Source organism: Cupressus sempervirens, chromosome 8, assembly GCF_028749045.1.
Source record: "Cupressus sempervirens isolate cs-2001-9-10 chromosome 8, ASM2874904v1, whole genome shotgun sequence".
Lineage (NCBI taxonomy): Eukaryota > Viridiplantae > Streptophyta > Pinopsida > Cupressales > Cupressaceae > Cupressus > Cupressus sempervirens.
The window spans coordinates 564,311,825-564,319,151 of record NC_143125.1 but is presented as its reverse complement, the minus strand read 5'-3'; the positions used below and the strand labels follow the sequence as shown (position 1 = coordinate 564,319,151).

The following is a 7,327-nucleotide window of genomic DNA, read 5'->3' as shown; positions in this document are numbered from 1 at the left end:
CAAAATGATCCACTAATTAAAAGTATCTTCTGAAAGATATTGACATTGTTAGAAGTCTCTTAGATCTATATAGTGTTTGGGTCCTTGTTAGAGATCTATTCCTTGTTAGAATCATCCGCCTTATTAAGAGTTATCATTACAATATACAAAGTATGCAATATGGGCCACTTACCAAAATATGCAGTATACAATGAGGTTCTTCAATATAACAGATGGATACAAAAACCTCTTCACTAATACTTATATATTCAATATCTAATTTTTCCTTTTTATGCTCTTTACAAAAAACTTGATAAAAAATTCACACATCTTTGATCTTACAACAATATTCTCATTTCAAACAAGTGGCATACTTATCACAAAAGTAACACTTAAATTTGCATTCAAAGCTTTTCATTTATACCTTATTTTTTTAACTTGTTGACATTCATTACGTTACACACTTGAAAAATTACAAAATGAACTCTTGATCACTTAGGGTTCCCATTTAAGATGTTGTCCCCAATTAGTTAAGTAATTATTTTAACTAAAAAAATAATTATTTAATCTAAATTATTTGATTCCATGTCTTTTACCTTGTTTAGTTAGCTCAACACTATCATAATAAAATAGTAATATCTTTGTCCCTACTGACCATACTATATTGCACCCATGCATATGTCACCCTGACATATTGTACTACTTCTAGAAAAATGAAAACATGCCACACATGCTTTTGTCAATTATGCTAGAACCAATATAGTCTCTATGCTGACAAATAAACTTGACTCATTTTTCGATGAAAATTGGTCAAATTTTTGATCCATGTTGGTCTTATATTTGACTAATTGATTTGTCGCTATTTGTTCATGAAAAATTTGACCAAATCTTGTATTGGTCAAAATGTCAATGATTTATTTGGTTGATGCATTGGTCTAAATTGCCACCAAGATTGGTCAAAAGTTCCACCATTCTTGGTCAATGCCTTGGTTGAAATGTTGACAAATATTTGGTCAAAATTTCCACCAAGATTGGTTGGAAGTCCTACCAATGTTGGTCGATGCATTGGTGGAAATTTCAACCAACTTGTTTTTAAAAAAATAAATCAATACTTCATAAATGCTGGACATGAAATGTTTGGCAGTTCTAAAGCAATGAAAGGGGAAAGATAACTATCTCACAACCAACTATTTTATGCCATTGTAGCTACATGACTTCATTTCTTCATTGAGCATGTCGACCTCTGAAGCTACAAAGAAAAATTTCAACTATTGATTACTTCATCATGACTACTTGCTATTTCTTTCTACTTACTACTATGAAACAATGATAACCACTAGAATAACTATCATCACACCATTGCAACTTAGGTTCTTAACTCAGAAAATAATCCTACAATGGTGTAAACAATGATTGCATAGGTATGCAGTCTTGACAAGAGTTTGCACTTAACTCTTTTTGACAATGCAAATAATGCATTCAGCATCATCACCATCTTAACCCCAAGTTAACCTTGATTACTATTGATGGTGTGAAATGGACTACTTTGGTTAGCTTTTGTGTTGTCACAACTTAAGGTGGCTCTTCAATAGTGTAGCTACATCCATAAATCATAAAAGAGTTATGCAGAAAAAAAAGTATTTTTCAAATGATTTTGATTACAAAGAATGAAAAAAGACAACCCATTTCACCACATACCTTTTCTCAATAACTTTCGATTCCTCCTCCCTTTGGCTCCCACCTATTAGCTCCCCAACCTGTGAAGTAGTGCACATAAGCTTAACTTGTGACCAAGAGATGTTGACTGAAATCATAAGCTTAGACATATGCAGTCTAAAAGAAAAAAATAAAATAAAATCCTAATTAATGGAAATGGTTAGCCAACACTAGAAGTAGAGGTTTTCTCTCTCCTACCATTCAACTTTGTATAGCCTTCTAACATAATGGCCATATTCATGAGTTCTTGAATTAGAAACATGCATCCTAGATATTCATGATATCTAAATTAAGGATACACAACCTATATGTTTGTGACACTTAAATAGGAAGGACAGATCCTAATTTAACAAGCATTATGTCTATGAGAACTACAAATATAATTAGCAACACAAAATCTTGGAAGAAAATTTCCTACACTACCCCAGTATTGTCTATCCATGTGATGTATAAATCCAATACTATCTCCACAACACCTTCCTAGTGAATGTGTACTTCAAATGGATACTATTAATTCATATATTCAATATTTAGAAATACATATCAAAACTTATTATATGCTCACCAATAATCAAAGATCAACATCTTTTGAGCTCTTGGAAGAATCTAAAAATCCATAGTCTCAAATCCCTAGTTACTACTTCCCATAAAATAAATGAAAAGTCACAAATGTGACTTAAAGAATGATTAAATTAGCACAAAAGAGAGAATTTAAAATGAAACTTTGATATTCATAAATTTATATTGTATTGTATTTATATATTCATATTGATATTAAATAGATGAATTTGCAACTTATGTTGTTGTATTGTAATTGTAGATGCCTAGAGCCAAGTATACCTATTAGCAAAAATGGTGAGCATTCAAGAAATTTGGTATAGCTATGAATTAAATTATAGAAATGTAGTTAACAAACAATTACAAAAAGTACCCGATCAAGGTTAATTATTGTTATAGTTCTTGATAGGGGAACAATAACATGATCTAGATAAGAAATAGGACTAGGCATTGCAACTTTCTTTACAAGGCTTTCAAGATTGTTGTTAGTGAATCAAAAAAATCTTATCATGTCTCCCTACATTATTTAGATACAAAATATAGCTAGTTATATGAAATTATTTCTATATATGTATATGTATAGATTTAATTGAAGGTGAGTTCAGAGGTTTCTGATTGCAAGGAAATTTGATAGTAGTTACAATGGTCATCATGGAAGAAAATATGGATGAATCATGCATTCAAAGGTCATCCATATTTAGGATGTTGGTCTAGTTTTTAACATTTTAATTTTTTTTCAAAATTACAGTGAACAATCTAGTTATCCATTTGAAATACCTAAACTTTTGTTACCCTAATGACTTTTTCCCCTAGATTCCTAAAAGTGGGTTTACATTGTTTGTATTTTTAAGAATGCATGAGAGTTTTTTTGCTTAATTTTTTAAATTCTTCACTTCTTGTTAACACTTGCAATGATGTGATGAGGACCTCATATGCACCTGGCCCACTGAGACATGTATCAAAAGCTCATATTCCTGCATTGGCTAAACTTTTTCCATCTTTAGAAAGTGTGAATATGCTAGCCATTGATCTAATAAGATCTAATGGTTATGAAAATTGTGGGCCCCCTAAGGTATTCTTAAGGCAGAACTTGACCTGCAACCATGCAACATATTGTTAGTCACAACTTCATGACTTCAAATTGGATGCTATCCTTCTAAGCTGTGAAGCTAGACTAACTATTGAGATGACCGTGTTGCACCTTCATGACTCCTCTAACAATAAAAGAGATGATCATATCGTTCTAACTTCAAAATCTTCATTTGATGTGAAGAAAAAGTAGCTAGGGATTTAAGGAATGAATAAGGCTTTTATGTATCCCTATCAAGTTTGCATGGAAATAAATGAAGACTAGATGCAAAAGATAAGACTTAGTCTAAGGGTTAGCTACTTCCTATATTCAACTAAATTATCTTCAAATCTAGACCAACTTCCACAAAATCATAGGGACTCTCTACACTTTATGCTCTATATGACTGGATATTTTCTAATATTCCTATTGATAATTCATTCATTCACACTCTTCTCTCCATATCTATCCCCTATAGCAGATAATGGTCACAATTCTTCTTAAATTTGTAATAATTCCTTAATTACAGTACCTACCTATAATTTAGAGAAAAATTATTACAAATAAGTGTACACCAATAGTTTGATTGTTTATTATATAAAAGTAAAATTGATTTGATTTATATGTACTTTGTGTAACCAAACAATTGCATCAATTTGCATCAAAACTTATGATTAGTGCCTTATCCATTTGTTCTTTTTTTAAAAATAAGAATGGATGGAGCTACTATAGATATTATTTAAAATAAAAATAGGTTCAAGGGTTTGTTCAGGAAAGAACCTAAAAGTAAACCCAAAATTGTCACCTAATACAAAGATTCTATGATATTTCATACAAAATTCCAAGAAGGTCATGATCTCAGAAAACTTCATAGCAATGTGGCATGTGTGACAATCTAGCATTGGTGCATACCCATTTCCAATTTGACGTAGATGAATCATGATGATAACCTAAGATGTGAAATTAGTAGCCTCAAAGACCACATATCCTCTCTTGAGATCCTTCACAACAACATTCTTGACATTGAATCCCACATTGTCACCAGGCAATGCCTCCTACAAAGCTTCATGATGTATTTCTATAGGCTTAACCTGAGTTGTCAGCCTAGTTGGTCCAAAGTGACAATTATACTTGGCTTAATCAATCCAGTCTCAACACATCCCCAAGCACATTTCCAATGCCACCAATCTTGAAAATATCCTGAAGTGACAAGCTGAGAGGCTTTTTTGATGGATGTTTGGGTTCTAATATCTAGTCAAGGACATCCAACAATATTGGGCCGTTGAACCAGTCAAGCTTGGTTGATCTCTCAATCATGTTGTCACCCTCAAATCCTGAGATTGGGACATAAGGAATTTTGTTAGGGTTGTATCCAACCTTTTTTAGGCAAGAGGAAATTTCCTTTATGATTTCCTCATAAAAAGCGTTTGAGTATTTGGGAATGGTAGCATCCATTTTGTTACAATAGAAAAACATTTGCTTCACTCTGAGGATGAATGCGAACAAAGCATGCTCTCAGGTTTGTCCATCCTTGGAAATACTAGCCTCAAAACCTCTAGTTGTTGAATTAATAATTAGCACTGCACAATCAGCCTAGGATGTTCCAGTAATCATATTCTTAATGAAAGCATGATGGCTAGGAGCATCAATCACAATGCAATAATACTTTGTAGCACAAGGTACTGAATGATGACATGGAGAGTGCCAAATTATAAATCATGACAACCATGTTTCATTGTTAATGATATCCAATAAACTTGGATATAGCTCCACCAGTGTAGTTAGATCCCAACTATTGATTGCCTTATCCATTTGTTGTATAGAGCCACACCAGTAAATACTTGACCTATATAATTTCCTTGCAATTAAAATTATCAGTTGTTAACCCTAAACCCCATTTTGATGATATTCCTCTCAAATGTTTTGTAACCCTATTTTTTGAAGCAAATACTTAATTCCTTGAATTAAAATAAATAATAAATTGATGTACAACCTATCTAAGTTGTATTAAATTGCTTGAAATTTTCTTACTCAATCCCAAAGTAACAAGCATATGAAAATGGAGATAGAATTTAGAGACGTAGATATTTAGAACTCCTTGCTTGTATTATTATTCTTTGAAACTAATACATTATTGGTATAAAGTAAATTAAAACTCTAGATATGACAGACTTGTTATTCAATATTCTTAGACTTGCAAAATTGAATACATCATACAATTAACACAAAGAAAAATGGACCAGCTGCAAATAATAGCATAAACACTAAAAGTTAAACAAACTTCAGGCCCTCCTCTAGCCTTGGGAACTCACTTATATAGTGTGAGATGCAACAAGATATGGACATAGAGGGAAAAGGACAGTTGTCCTTAGAACAAAAGAAAGAAAAAAAAAGGAGAAAAATTGATGCTATTAAAAAAAAGAAAATTTTTGGTGTTCACTTGCTACTTTAAAAAAAATGTCTTTATCATTGATCTCCTTGTGGTGGGACCAATTATATTGTAGCAACTTCTTTCGGATCCACTGCATCTGGTGATTGCCTTTGTTGCATTTGTTGCTCTTCCAACAAGGGAGCCACTTGGCTTATAGTTGATGTATCAGGTTCAGTGATCTGGATACTTATCACAATTTGTTGATCTCCTGTCATATCATTAGTTGAACTTCCATGTGCATAGTTGTAATTTTTCTTCTTCATCTAATCTCTTTGTTTGCACCGATACTTTAATTAGCAACACCTTTTCTATAGCAATACACTTGTCCATGTTTTCTCCTTCAATGACCTCTTTCAATAGTTATGTTAATGTTGGAGCATAATCAGTTACCCACTTGTCAAAGAGTGTATCATCAGGCCAATTGAAACTCAATATTTCTTGTTCCTTTTTGAAGACATTTCTTCCAATTATCCCCATTTCTTCAAAAGATTGTTTAAAAGAATCAAAAAAATAATTGAAATCATACCACTTCCTTTGTAGTTTTGGCAAAAAAAAAATACTTTTTATCATTTACAGCTCTATTAAGCCTAATGCTCATTAATCCATTCAATTCTTTAGCCCATTCCTTCCTTTCTCTTATCTAGCCTATACCATTAAATACATGTAGAAAGAGATCAAAAATTTTACCAAGGTATTTTAGGAAACAATATTTTATTTCTACAAAAAAATCTCTTACAATCAGAATCTAAGAGGTTAGTAGCCTGGTCAAAAGTTCTTTTAACTCATTCATTAGAAAATTCAATCACATGACAACAAAGGGTTATGATGATATCATCCCTACGAATTCATTTGTCCAAAATCAGCCTTAGATTTGCCTCATTATTCATTACCTCATTGCATATCTCTATTGATTTTGAAAAATATAAATAAAATGAAGGCCAACCAACTTTGTCCACTAGATACAAAATTGTGTCTCTAATTCTATCTTCATGCTTGATGCGCAATTCTACATGTAATGACCATATTTTTTTCCTTCTCACAAAGCTCCTCTTTTGTATATATTTTTTCCTCTTGAGGAGTATTGGGAATCTCTACAATTGGGATGGTATTAGAAGGTGGAACTATAAGAGGAGGATAAGCAATCTTGAGCTAACTAGATTCTGTACCTTCCTTTGTTTTCCCAAACTGTTTATCCATTTGTGCAATCATGCTTTCCAATTGGTTGATCTTATTTCCTCTTTCTTTGTAGGCATCCAAGACCTTTTCAAATTTATCATTTAACTCCTCAAATTTATTCTTTTCTTTATTAGCAATCACAACTCCAAAATCAACCATTCATTTACTCATTTGAGCCACTTTGTCACTATCTTCCTCTTCTTCCCTCTCAACCATGAGACTACCTGTATGCTCAGAATTTAAGACCTCTTAAATTCTAGTCTTATCTCTCTTCTAAATAGACCATATTACCAAGGCTTGATAGTCATCACTATATTTCAACCCTTTATGGGCTTGGAAAACTTCCTCCTTGATTTTGAATTGAGTGTCTTTTGCCTTTCTAACTGCATTAAAGGTCA

The 7,327-nt window shown here is 32.2% G+C and overlaps 1 pseudogene; it reads right to left on the bottom strand.

Annotated features, from left to right (window-relative positions):
* Nucleotides 1–1,551: 1,551 nt before the first annotated feature.
* Nucleotides 1,552–6,962, bottom strand: LOC149543654 (elongation factor 1-alpha 1-like; annotated as a pseudogene).
* Between the last annotated feature and the right edge of the window lie 365 nt (nucleotides 6,963–7,327).